The following is a 12,818-nucleotide window of genomic DNA, read 5'->3' on the forward strand; positions in this document are numbered from 1 at the left end:
TATGGTTCACACTGAACCCCTAACTGCCCTGTCCTCTGATCTCCTTCCATACTGTATAGTTCACACTGAACCCCTCACTGCCCTGTCCTCTGATCTCCTTCCATACTGTATAGTTCACACTGAACCCCTCACTGCCCTGTCCACTGATCTCCTTCCATACTGTATGGTTCACACTGAACCCCTCACTGCCCTGTCCTCTGATCTCCTTCCATACTATATAGTTCACACTGAACCCCCTCACTGCCCTGTCCACTGATCTCCTTCCATACTGTATAGTTCACACTGAACCCCTTACTGCCCTGTCCACTGATCTCTTTCCATACTGTATAGTTCATACTGAACCCCTCACTGCCCTGTCCTCTGATCCCATACTGTATAGTTCACACTGAACCCCTCACTGCCCTGTCCTCTGATCCCTTTCCATACTGTATAGTTCACACTGAACCCCTCACTGCCCTGTCCTCTGATCCCATACTGTATAGTTCACACTGAACCCCTCACTGCCCTGTCCTCTGATCTCCTTCCATACTGTATAGTTCATACTGAACCCCTCACTGCCCTGTCCTCTGATCCCATACTGTATAGTTCACACTGAACCCCTCACTGCCCTGTCCTCTGATCCCATACTGTATAGTTCACACTGAACCCCTCACTGCCCTGTCCACTGATCTCCTTCCATACTGTATGGTTCACACTGAACCCCTCACTGCCCTGTCCTCTGATCTCCTTCCATACTGTATAGTTCACACTGAACCCCTCACTGCCCTGTTCCATACTGTATAGTTCACACTGAACCCCTCACTGCCCTGTCCTCTGATCTCCTTCCATACTGTATAGTTCACACTGAACCCCTCACTGCCCTGTCCTCTGATCTCCTTCCATACTGTATAGTTCACACTGAACCCCTCACTGCCCTGTCCTCTGATCTCCTTCCATACTGTATAGTTCACACTGAACCCCTCACTGCCCTGTCCTCTGATCTCTTTCCATACTGTATAGTTCACACTGAACCCCTCACTGCCCTGTCCTCTGATCTCTTTCCATACTGTATAGTTCACACTAAACCCCTCGCTGCCCTGTTCCATACTGTATAGTTCACACTGAACCCCTCACTGCCCTGTCCACTGATCTCCTTCCCATACTGTATAGTTCACACTGAACCCCTCACTGCCCTGTTCCATACTGTATAGTTCACACTGAACCCCTCACTGCCCTGTTCACTGATCTCTTTCCATACTGTATAGTTCACACTAAACCCCTCGCTGCCCTGTTCCATACTGTATAGTTCACACTGAACCCCTCACTGCCCTGTCCACTGATCTCTTTCCATACTGTATAGTTCACACTGAACCCCTCACTGCCCTGTCCTCTGATCTCCTTCCATACTGTATAGTTCACACTGAACCCCTCACTGCCCTGTTCCATACTGTATAGTTCACACTGAAACCCTCACTGCCCTGTTCCATACTGTATAGTTCACACTGAACCCCTCACTGCCCTGTCCTCTGATCTCCTTCCATACTGTATAGTTCACACTGAACCCCTCACTGCCCTGTTCCATACTGTATAGTTCACACTGAACCCCTCACTGCCCTGTCCACTGATCTCCTTCCATACTGTATAGTTCACACTAAACCCCTCACTGCCCTTTCCACTGATCTCCTTCCATACTGTATAGTTCACACTGAACCCCTCACTGCCCTGTCCTCTGATCTCTTTCCATACTGTTTAGTTCTTCAAAGTATTGTCTGGCACTCTATCTTCAACCTGTTATTGGACCCAGTCATTGTTTTGTCTGTGATGTATCAGGCATCACCCCGGCTGTGACCAATGAGACAGGCCAGTTTGCCCGGGTGCCCTCCAGTGAGCTGGGCAGGTGTGTGGGATTGGTGCGGGCAGCTGTCCTCAGCACGGCCAAGACCCGGCTCCACAGTCACGGTCAGAGCCAGAGCCACCGTAGGAACCAGAGTCTCGATGGCAGCCGGCGAGAGCTTTTGGCCTTCCCCAACGACAGGGCCTGCAGCATCCGCCCTGCCTCTCCAGACACCACCTACAGGTCATCTGAGTTATACTGGCGGTTATAGAGTATCTGCCATGGCACCCTGTGACCTATTCCAGAGACATATCAGTACTACTAATAGTAATGATGGAAATAGTATCAGTACTACTAATAGTAATGATGGAAATAGTATCAGTTCTACTAATAGTATTGATGGAAATAGTATCAGTGCTACTAATAGTAATGATGGAAATAGTATCAGTACTACTAATAGTAATGATGGAAATAGTATCAGTTCTACTAATAGTAATGATGGAAATAGTTACAGTACTACTAATAGTAATGATGGAAATAGTATCAGTACTACTAATAGTAATGATGGAAATAGTATCAGTGCTACTAATAGTATTGATGGAAATAGTATCAGTTCTACTAATAGTATTGATGGAAATAGTATCAGTGCTACTAATAGTAATGATGGAAATAGTATCAGTGCTGCTAATAGTAATGATGGAAACAGTATCAGTACTACTAATAGTAATGATGGAAATAGTATCAGTGCTACTAATAGTATTGATGGAAATAGTATCAGTTCTACTAATAGTATTGATGGAAATAGTATCAGTGCTACTAATAGTAATGATGGAAATAGTATCAGTACTGCTAATAGTAATGATGGAAATAGTATCAGTACTACTAATAGTATAGATGGAAATAGTATCAGTACTACTAATAGTATTGATGGAAATAGTATCAGTACTACTAATAGTAATGATGGAAATAGTATCAGTGCTACTAATAGTATTGATGGAAATGGTATCAGTGCTACTAATAGTAATGATGGAAATAGTATCAGTACTACTAATAGTATTGATGGAAATAGTATCAGTTCTACTAATAGTATTGATGGAAATAGTATCAGTTCTACTAATAGTAATGATGGAAATAGTTACAGTACTACTAATAGTAATGATGGAAATAGTTACAGTACTACTAATAGTAATGATGGAAATAGTATCAGTTCTACTAATAGTAATGATGGAAATAGTTGCAGTACTACTAATAGTAATGATGGAAATAGTATAAGTGCTACTAATAGTAATGATGGAAACAGTATAAGTGCTACTAATAGTAATGATGGAAACAGTATAAGTGCTACTAATAGTAATGATGGAAACAGTATCAGTACTACTAATAGTAATGATGGAAATGGTATCAGTGCTACTAATAGTATTGATGGAAATAGTATCAGTTCTACTAATAGTATTGATGGAAATAGTATCAGTGCTACTAATAGTAATGATGGAAATAGTATCAGTACTGCTAATAGTAATGATGGAAATAGTATCAGTACTACTAATAGTATAGATGGAAATAGTATCAGTACTACTAATAGTATTGATGGAAATAGTATCAGTACTACTAATAGTAATGATGGAAATAGTATCAGTGCTACTAATAGTATTGATGGAAATGGTATCAGTGCTACTAATAGTAATGATGGAAATAGTATCAGTACTACTAATAGTATTGATGGAAATAGTATCAGTTCTACTAATAGTATTGATGGAAATAGTATCAGTTCTACTAATAGTATTGATGGAAATAGTATCAGTACTACTAATAGTAATGATGGAAATAGTATCAGTTCTACTAATAGTAATGATGGAAATAGTATCAGTACTACTAATAGTAATGGTGGAAATAGTATCAGTACTACTAATAGTAATGATGGAAATAGTATCAGTTCTACTAATAGTAATGATGGAAATAGTATCAGTACTACTAATAGTAATGATGGAAATAGTATCAGTTCTACTAATAGTAATGATGGAAATAGTTACAGTACTACTAATAGTAATGATGGATATAGTTACAGTACTACTAATAGTAATGATGGAAATAGTATCAGTACTACTAATAGTATTGATGGAAATAGTATCAGTACTACTAATAGTATTGATGGAAATAGTATCAGTACTACTAATAGTAATGATGGAAATAGTATCAGTTCTACTAATAGTAATGATGGAAATAGTTACAGTACTACTAATAGTAATGATGGATATAGTTACAGTACTACTAATAGTAATGATGGAAATAGTATCAGTTCTACTAATAGTAATGATGGAAATAGTTACAGTACTACTAATAGTAATGATGGAAATAGTTACAGTACTACTAATAGTAATGATGTAAATAGTATCAGTTCTACTAATAGTAATGATGGAAATAGTTGCAGTACTACTAATAGTAATGATGGAAATAGTATCAGTTCTACTAATAGTAATGATGGAAATAGTATAAGTGCTACTAATAGTAATGATGGAAATAGTATCAGTACTACTAATAGTAATGATGGAAATAGTATCAGTGCTACTAATAGTATTGATGGAAATAGTATCAGTTCTACTAATAGTATTGATGGAAATAGTATCAGTACTACTAATAGTATAGATGGAAATAGTATCAGTACTACTAATAGTATTGATGGAAATAGTATCAGTACTACTAATAGTATTGATGGAAATTGTATCAGTACTACTAATAGTATTGATGGAAATAGTATCAGTACTACTAATAGTATTGATGGAAATAGTATCAGTGCAGTCAGGTTTGCAGGGACCTACTAGCCAGATCAAATCAAATTCTATTGGTCACATAGAATGTTAATGCGAGTGTAGTGAAATGCTTGTGCTTCTAGTTCCGACAGTGCAGTAATATGTAACAAGTACTCTAATAATTCCACAACAACTACCTAATACACACAATTCTAAGTAAAGGGATGGAATAAGAATATGTACATATAAATATATGGATGAGCGATAACCGAGTGTCATAGGGAAGATGCAATAGATGGTATAAGATACAGTATATACACATGAGATGAGTAATGCAAGATATGTAAACATTATTAAGTGGCATTATTAAAGTGACCAGATGTCTGGGCAGTCAGCGCAGTTGGTTTACAATTTACATCCGTGTTCTTGTAAAGACCTATGTAGCCCCTATGTTCTGTAAAGTCCTATGTAGCCCCTATGTTGTGTAAAGTCCTATGTAGCCCCTATGTTCTGTAAAGTCCTATGTAGTCCCTATGTTGTGTAAAGTCCTATGTAGCCCCTATGTTCTGTAAAGTCCTATGTAGCCCCTATGTTCTGTAAAGTCCTATGTAGCCCCTATGTTCTGTAAAGTCCTATGTAGCCCCTATGTTCTGTAAAGTCCTATGTAGCCCCTATGTTCTGTAAAGTCCTATGTAGCCCCTATGTTCTGCCTATGAACTCTTATGAACTGCTTATATCCTCTCTCCCTCCACCCAGGACCATCTTCACGGGGGTGGAGCGTTACCGCTACGAGGACCCTGACTTTTCCTTCACGGAGGAGGAGGAGCAGCAGAGACAGAGACACAGAGATCACTACCTAGCCTTCATCAGGAGCCTGCGAAAGACACGCTTGCAGAAAACCACTGCGAGGTAGACAGAGTGGGATGTGTGTTCTGTATGTTGTAATCTTGGCACCCACAACCAAAGAGCTACCCAGTAAGCAAAATGACACTGAAAAGACTTGACATTACATACATTTCAGGTGCTGAAAAGAATAACAAATAATTAAAGAGCAGCAGTAAATAACAATAGCGGGGCTATATACAGGGGGTACCGTTACAGAGTCAATGTGCGGGGGCACCCGTGTCAAGGTAATTGAGGTAATATGTACATGTAGGTAGAGTTATTAAAGTGCCTATGCATAGATAATAACAGAGAGTAGCAGCAGCGTAGAAGAGGTGATGCAACCAGTCAGGAGGCTCTCGATGGTGCAGCTGTAAAACCTTTTGAGGATCTGAGGAAAATGCCAAACCTTTTCAGTCTCCTGAGTCTCCTTCACGACTGTCCTGGTGTGCTTGGACCATGTTAGTTTGTTGGTGATGTGGACGCCAAGGAACTTGGCTCTCAACCTGCTTCACTAAAGCCCTGTCGATGAGAATGGTGGCGTGCTTGGTCCTCCTTTTCCTGTAGTCCACAATGATCTCCTTTGTCATGGTGAGGGAGAGGTTGTTGTCCTTGCACCACACGGTCAGGTCTCTGACCTCCTCCCTATAGGCTGTCTCATCATTGTCGGTGATCAGGCCTACCACTGTTGTGTAAATCAGCAAACTCATTGATGGTGTTGTAGTCGTGCATGGCCGTGCAGTCATGAGTGAACAGGGAGTACAGGAGGGGACTGAGCACGCACCCCTGAGGGGCCCCCGTGTTGATGATCAGTGTGGTGGATGTGTTGTTACCTATCCTTACCACCTGGGGGCGGCCTGTCAGGAAGTCCAGGATCCAGTTGCAGAGGCAGGTGTTTAGTCCAAGGGTCCTTAGCTTAGTGATGAGCTTTGAGGGCACTATGGTGTTGAACGCTGAGCTGTAGTCATTGAATAACATTCTCACGGAGGTGTTCCTATTGTCCAGGTGTAAAAGGGCAGTGTGGAGTGCCATAGAGATTGCATCATCTGTGGATCTGTTGGTGCGGTATGCAAAGTGGAGTGGGTCTAGGGGTTCTGAGATACTGGTGTTGATGTGAGCCATGACCAGCCTTTCAAAGCATTCCACGTCGGACGTCAAAGAAACGCTTTATTTTCTGACGTTGAAAATGCGGATTTTCTGGATGTTGAAAATTTGTAATTTACAGACTTTGAAAATATGTGCATGTGTTTTTCAGTCATTGATTCTATGGATACATTTCTGCACATTATCAATGATATAAGCATGACTGTATATCACAATAACATAGGAATGAGGAGCCAATTGAAGATTGTGATTTATTAATGCTCCTATCAGTCACATTCACTTATGTTAAAGCTTTAAAACTGGCATCAATGATGTTCAAAATAGACTAACATACTGAATGAACTAACAGACCACTTCAACTACAATTACATTCTCAGTAACGGTTACATATTTTTTAAATTTTCTTGCTATGACTGTGATATGTTGTTCTTTATCTACCTTGATTGAATGCACTGACTGCCAGTCGCTCTGGATAAAAGCGTCTACTGAATGACCAAAATGTAAATGTTGAAAGCAAACACTTGCAAAGCATGCTGGGTATTATTCGAAAGAGCTCCTGGTCTGGACTGGACCAAATCTGAACCGAATATAAATGTCTATGAATGGTTCAATATTGTCCAGACCGGATCAAAAATCTAAATCAGTGGATGTTGAAATCAAGGCCGATCCAGACCGCACCACAAAAAATACCTGAAAAAAACAGCCGGACCAAAACATCTAAGTCCAAAAGACGTCGCCTGGCGGAAATTGCTTAGTGGGTTCAACATTTTAAGCAAGAACGAAACTGCAAACTGAAACTGACAAATCCACCCCCCTTTCCAAAGCTCGGTCCTAGCCACTCCCCTTCTAAAACGTCGACCTATGAGGGGACCTGATTAATCTGCCACTCTACACTTCTCTTTTGAATGAAAGGCTTTATCTTCCTTCCCAATGAAAACTAGTTTGAAAGTTCAAACATATCCTGTATTTGATGAAAAATAGATGTTCCTGAACGATGCATCACGCTGACTCGTTGATAATATGAGCAGAGCGCGCCTCCCTCACCAGCTTCGCCCAGTCACGTGACGCGCCATACCCCAGTGCAACCTGGCCAGTTGAATAAAATCCCCTCTATGTGCTGTAGGCTGACAACAAGGCGGTATCTGACGATGTTTTCCATATGTATGCTCAGGCTGCATGGTGAGGTGGAGGACAACATAGACATTGGGCTCCGGCCTGCCGCAGGGCTCCTCACCCCCCAGCTCTCTCTGAGGGACCTGGAGTCCAATCACAGCCAGGAGGGGCATAGCGTCGACCAGGGACATAGCCAGCTATTGACCACCTGTATGCTGGCTGCCATGGAGACCAGGTCCAGATTCAGACAGGTATGGCAGGTAAAGCAGGGTGTTTAAAGTCTCTGGTAAACCATTTTTCATGGGTCCTCTAAAGTCTACAGTTACCTGTTTTAGCCTCTGCAATCCCCTCCCTTTATCATTCTGTATCTGGTGTTTCCTGACTGACTGTATACAATCCCCTCCCTTTATCATTCTGTATCTGGTGTTTCCTGACTGACTGTATACACTCCCCTCCCTTTATCATTCTGTATCTGGTGTTTCCTGACTGACTGTCTGCAATCCCCTCCCTTTATCATTCTGTATCTGGTGTTTCCAGACTGACTGTATACAATCCCCTCCCTTTATCATTCTGTATCTGGTGTTTCCTGACTGACTGTATACACTCCCCTCCCTTTATCATTCTGTATCTGGTGTTTCCTGACTGACTGTCTGCAATCCCCTCCCTTTATCATTCTGTATCTGGTGTTTCCAGACTGACTGTATACAATCCACTCCCTTTATCATTCTGTATCTGGTGTTTCCTGACTGACTGTATACACTCCCCTCCCTTTATCATTCTGTATCTGGTGTTTCCAGACTGACTGTATACACTCCCCTCCCTTTATCATTCTGTATCTGGTGTTTCCAGACTGACTGTATACAATCCCCTCCCTTTATCATTCTGTATCTGGTGTTTCCTGACTGACTGTATACAATCCACTCCCTTTATCATTCTGTATCTGGTGTTTCCTGACTGACTGTATACACTCCCCTCCCTTTATCATTCTGTATCTGGTGTTTCCAGACTGACTGTATACACTCCCCTCCCTTTATCATTCTGTATCTGGTGTTTCCTGACTGACTGTATGGTATTCCTCTTTCTCTATCATTCTTTAACCCTCTGCTGTCCAGGTGACAGAGGGCATCAATGCACTACCCTCCACCAACCAGGAGGTGGCAGACTGCAGTCGCACCCTGACAGTTCAGCAGCTTCACCAAGTAGTCATAGGTGAGAAACGCATGCAGTCTTTGTTTGCATTAGGAATCTTAAGCCCTCTTGTCCCTCCCATGGCTGATGAAGAGAATATTCACAAAATTAGCATTTTAAAGATGTGAATCAGAGTTTGGTTTCCCCTCCTCCCCTTCCAGGCCCGTCCTTAATAGATTTTGGTGAGGTGTGTGTGGCCTCAGTGTGTGTGAGGAACCTGGACCTGGTGAACAACCTGCAGGTGTATGTGTGGGTGCAGCTGGAGTTAGACTGCTGTCCTGAGCTGCAGCGCTCCAGCCCCCTGTCCCACGTCCTGCCCCCCCTCTCCAGAGCCACCCTGCCCCTCGTCTTAGAGAGCACCAAGCTGGGAAAGTTCCACAAGTTAGTCACTCTGTGTGTGGCTGGTTGTCTGTCTCTGTCTCACTCTCTCTCTCTCTCTTGCTCTCGCTCTCTCTCTCTCTCTTGCTCTCGATCTCTCTTGCTCTCGATCTCTCTTGCTCTCGCTCTCGATCTCTCTCTCTCTCTCTCTCTTTATATATAGAGGTTTCCTAAATTGATAATTGACCAACCAAATGTAGTCCAATTGTTATTGCTTGATGATCTGACTGGCTGGCTGCCATTTGACTGGTAGATTCCGTCTCCCAGGTCAATCTGCTACACGGTGAATAGTCATCACCGGAGCCATGTCCTGGTTCAGTCCCAGCTGGTCCCTGTGGTCCTCCAGCTGTCCCAGAGCCAGGTGGTCCTGTCCCCTTCCCCCAGCTACCTGGCCCAGTCGGGCTACAGGGGTACTGTGACCCTGGTCAACCCCAGGAACCACCCGGCTGACTTCACCTGGAGGCCCATCATCACAGAGACGGGCCTGGCCTTCTCCATACGCCCAGCCACAGGTAGGCTGCTGCTCTGGGCCTTATCAAAACCACACGCTACTGTCGTCTTCTATATGTTCTGTATGGTGATGTACTGTAGTCTAGTCTTCTATATGTTCTGTATGGTGATGTACTGTAGTCTAGTCTTCTATATGTTCTGTAGTCTAGTCTTCTATATGTTCTGTAGTCTAGTCTTCTATATGTTCTGTATGGTGATGTACTGTAGTCTAGTCTTCTATATGTACTGTAGTCTAGCCTTCTATATGTACTGTAGTCTAGTCTTCTATATGTTCTGTATGGTGATGTACTGTAGTCTAGTCTTCTATATGTTCTGTAGTCTAGTCTTCTATATGTTCTGTAGTCTAGTCTTCTATATGTACTGTATGGTGATGCACTATAGTCTAGTCTTCTATATGTTATGTATGGTGATGTACTGTGGTCTAGTCTTCTATATGTTCTGTATGGTGATGTACTGTAATCTAGTCTTCTATATGTACTGTAGTCTAGTCTTCTATACAGTGGGGAGAACAAGTATTTGATACACTGCCGATTTTGCAGGTTTTCCAACTTACAAAGCATGTAGAGGTCTGTACTTTTTATCATAGGTACACTTCAACTGTGAGAGACGGAATCTAAAACAAAAATACAGAAAATCACATTGTATGATAAGTAATTAATTTGCATTTTATTGCATGACATAAGTATTTGATACATCAGAAAAGCAGAACTTAATATTTGGTACAGAAACCTTTGTTTGCAATTACAGAGATCATACGTTTCCTGTAGATCTTGACCAGGTTTGCACACACTGCAGCAGGGATTTTGGCCCACTCCTCCATACAGACCTTCTCCAGATCCTTCAGGTTTCGGAGCTGTCTTTGGGAAATACGGACTTTCAGCTCCCTACAAATATTTTCTATTGGGTTCAGATCTGGAGAATGGCTAGGCCACTTCAGGACCTTGAGATGCTTCTTACGGAGCCACTCCTTAGTTGCCCTGGCTGTGTGTTTCGGGTTGTTGTCATGCTGGAAGACCCAGCCACGACCCATCTTCAATGTTCTTACTGAGGGAAGGAGGTTGTTGGCCAAGATCTCGCGATACATGGCCCCATCCCCCCTCAATACGGTGCAGTCGTCCTGTCCCCTTTGCAGAAAAGCAACCCCAAAGAATGATGTATCCACCTCCATGCTTCACGGTTGGTATGGTGTTCTTGGGGTTGTACTCATCCCTCTTCTTCCTCCAAACACGGCTAGTGGAGTTTAGACCAAAAAGCTCTATTTTTGTCTCATCAGACCACATGACCTTCTCGCATTCCTCCTATGGATCATCCAGATTGTCATCGGCAAACTTCAGACGGGCCTCGACATGCGCTGGCTTGAGCAGGGGGACATTATGTGCGCTGCAGGATTTTAATCCATGACGGTGTAGTGTGTTACTAATGGTTTTCTTTGAGACTGTGGTCCCAGCTCTCTTCAGGTCATTGACCCGGTCCTGCCCTGTAGTTCTGGGATAGGAAAACCTGCAAAATCGGGAGTGTATCAAATACTTGTTCTCCCCACTGTATGTACTGTATGGTGATGTACTGTAGTCTAGTCTCTATATGTACTGTATGGTGATGTACTGTAGTCTAGTCTCTATATGTTCTGTATGGTGATGTACTGTAGTCTAGTCTCTATATGTACTGTATGGTGATGTTCTGTAGTCTAGTCTCTATATGTACTGTATGGTGATGTACTGTAGTCTAGTCTTCTATATGTACTGTATGGTGATGTACTGTAGTCTAGTCTTCTATATGTACTGTATGGTGATGTTCTGTAGTCTAGTCTTCTATATGTACTGTAGTCTAGTCTTCTATATGTTCTGTTTGGTGATGTACTGTAGTCTAGTCTTCTATATGTACTGTAGTCTAGTCTTCTATATGTTCTGTTTGGTGATGTACTGTAGTCTAGTCTCTATATGTTCTGTATGGTGATGTACTGTAGTCTAGTCTCTATATGTTCTGTGTGGGGATGTACTGTAGTCTAGTCTCTATATGTTCTGTGTGGGGATGTACGTGTCTCTAGTATCGCTCTCTCTCCCTCCCACCCCCTCTCTCTCTCTCCCTCCTTCTCTCTCCCTACCACCCTCTCTCTCTCTCCCTCCTTCTCTCTCCCTCCCACCCCCCCCTCTCTCTCTTCCTCCCTCTCTCTCCCTCCCACCCCCTCTCTCTCTCTCCCTCCTTCTCTCTCCCTACCACCCTCTCTCTCTCCCTACCACCCTCTCTCTCTCTCTCCCTCCCTCTCTCTCTCTCCCTCCTTCTCTCTCCCTCCCACCCCCTCCCTCTCTCTTCCTCCCCCCTCTTCTCTCTGCCAGGTACTGTGGAGGCCTACAGGGAGTTAGACTGTGAGGTGATGTGGCATCCCTCTTTCTCCTCTCCTCTGGAGGGACAGTTTGACCTGTGTGTTCACCAGGGAAACACCGCACAGCTACGATGTCTGGCCAAGGTGTGTGTGTATCTGTGTGTTTCTGTAGTTGAGGTTCCTGTGTTTGTTAATGTAGAGAGAGATCCCATTCTCCTCCCTCCAGCTTGGTTCATCCAGTGTGCAGCTGGCTGAGAAACATCTGGTGTTTGGATCAGTACCTCTCATCTTCCCCTCCGTCAGGACCGCAACGCTACACAACACAGGACACAACCATGCCTACTTCCAGGTTCACACTCCACACCGGGTCTTTGTACCGTTTATACTTGTGTGTGTGTTTTATAGAGGTATAGCGCGTGTGCGTGTGTGTGTGTGTGTGTGTGTGTGTGTGTGTGTGTGTGTGTGTGTGTGTGTGTGTGTGTGTGTGTGTGTGGGTATCAGGTGTTGGACGTGTACCCCCTGCCTGGCATGGTGGTGACCCCCACCGAGGGTGTGGTACCTGTGGGGGGGCAGGCAGAGGTCCAGGTGCACCTCAACCCCGGAGCTGTCATGAAGTTTGACACCAGAGTGGAGGTGAAGGAAACAGACACACAACATATCGTAAAGTCTCTACAGACACACAACATATCATAAAGTCTCTACAAACACACAACATATTATAAAGATTAGACACCTACAGTAGATTAGACAACTACAGTAGATT

At 43.3% G+C, this 12,818-nt stretch overlaps 1 pseudogene; it reads left to right on the forward strand.

The window, feature by feature from the left end:
• Positions 1 to 12,818, forward strand: part of LOC135533033 (cilia- and flagella-associated protein 47-like) — a 64,906-nt pseudogene that overhangs the window by 12,899 nt on the left and 39,189 nt on the right.

Source organism: Oncorhynchus masou, unplaced genomic scaffold (assembly GCF_036934945.1).
Source record: "Oncorhynchus masou masou isolate Uvic2021 unplaced genomic scaffold, UVic_Omas_1.1 unplaced_scaffold_2170, whole genome shotgun sequence".
NCBI classification, from domain to species: Eukaryota; Metazoa; Chordata; class Actinopteri; order Salmoniformes; family Salmonidae; genus Oncorhynchus; species Oncorhynchus masou.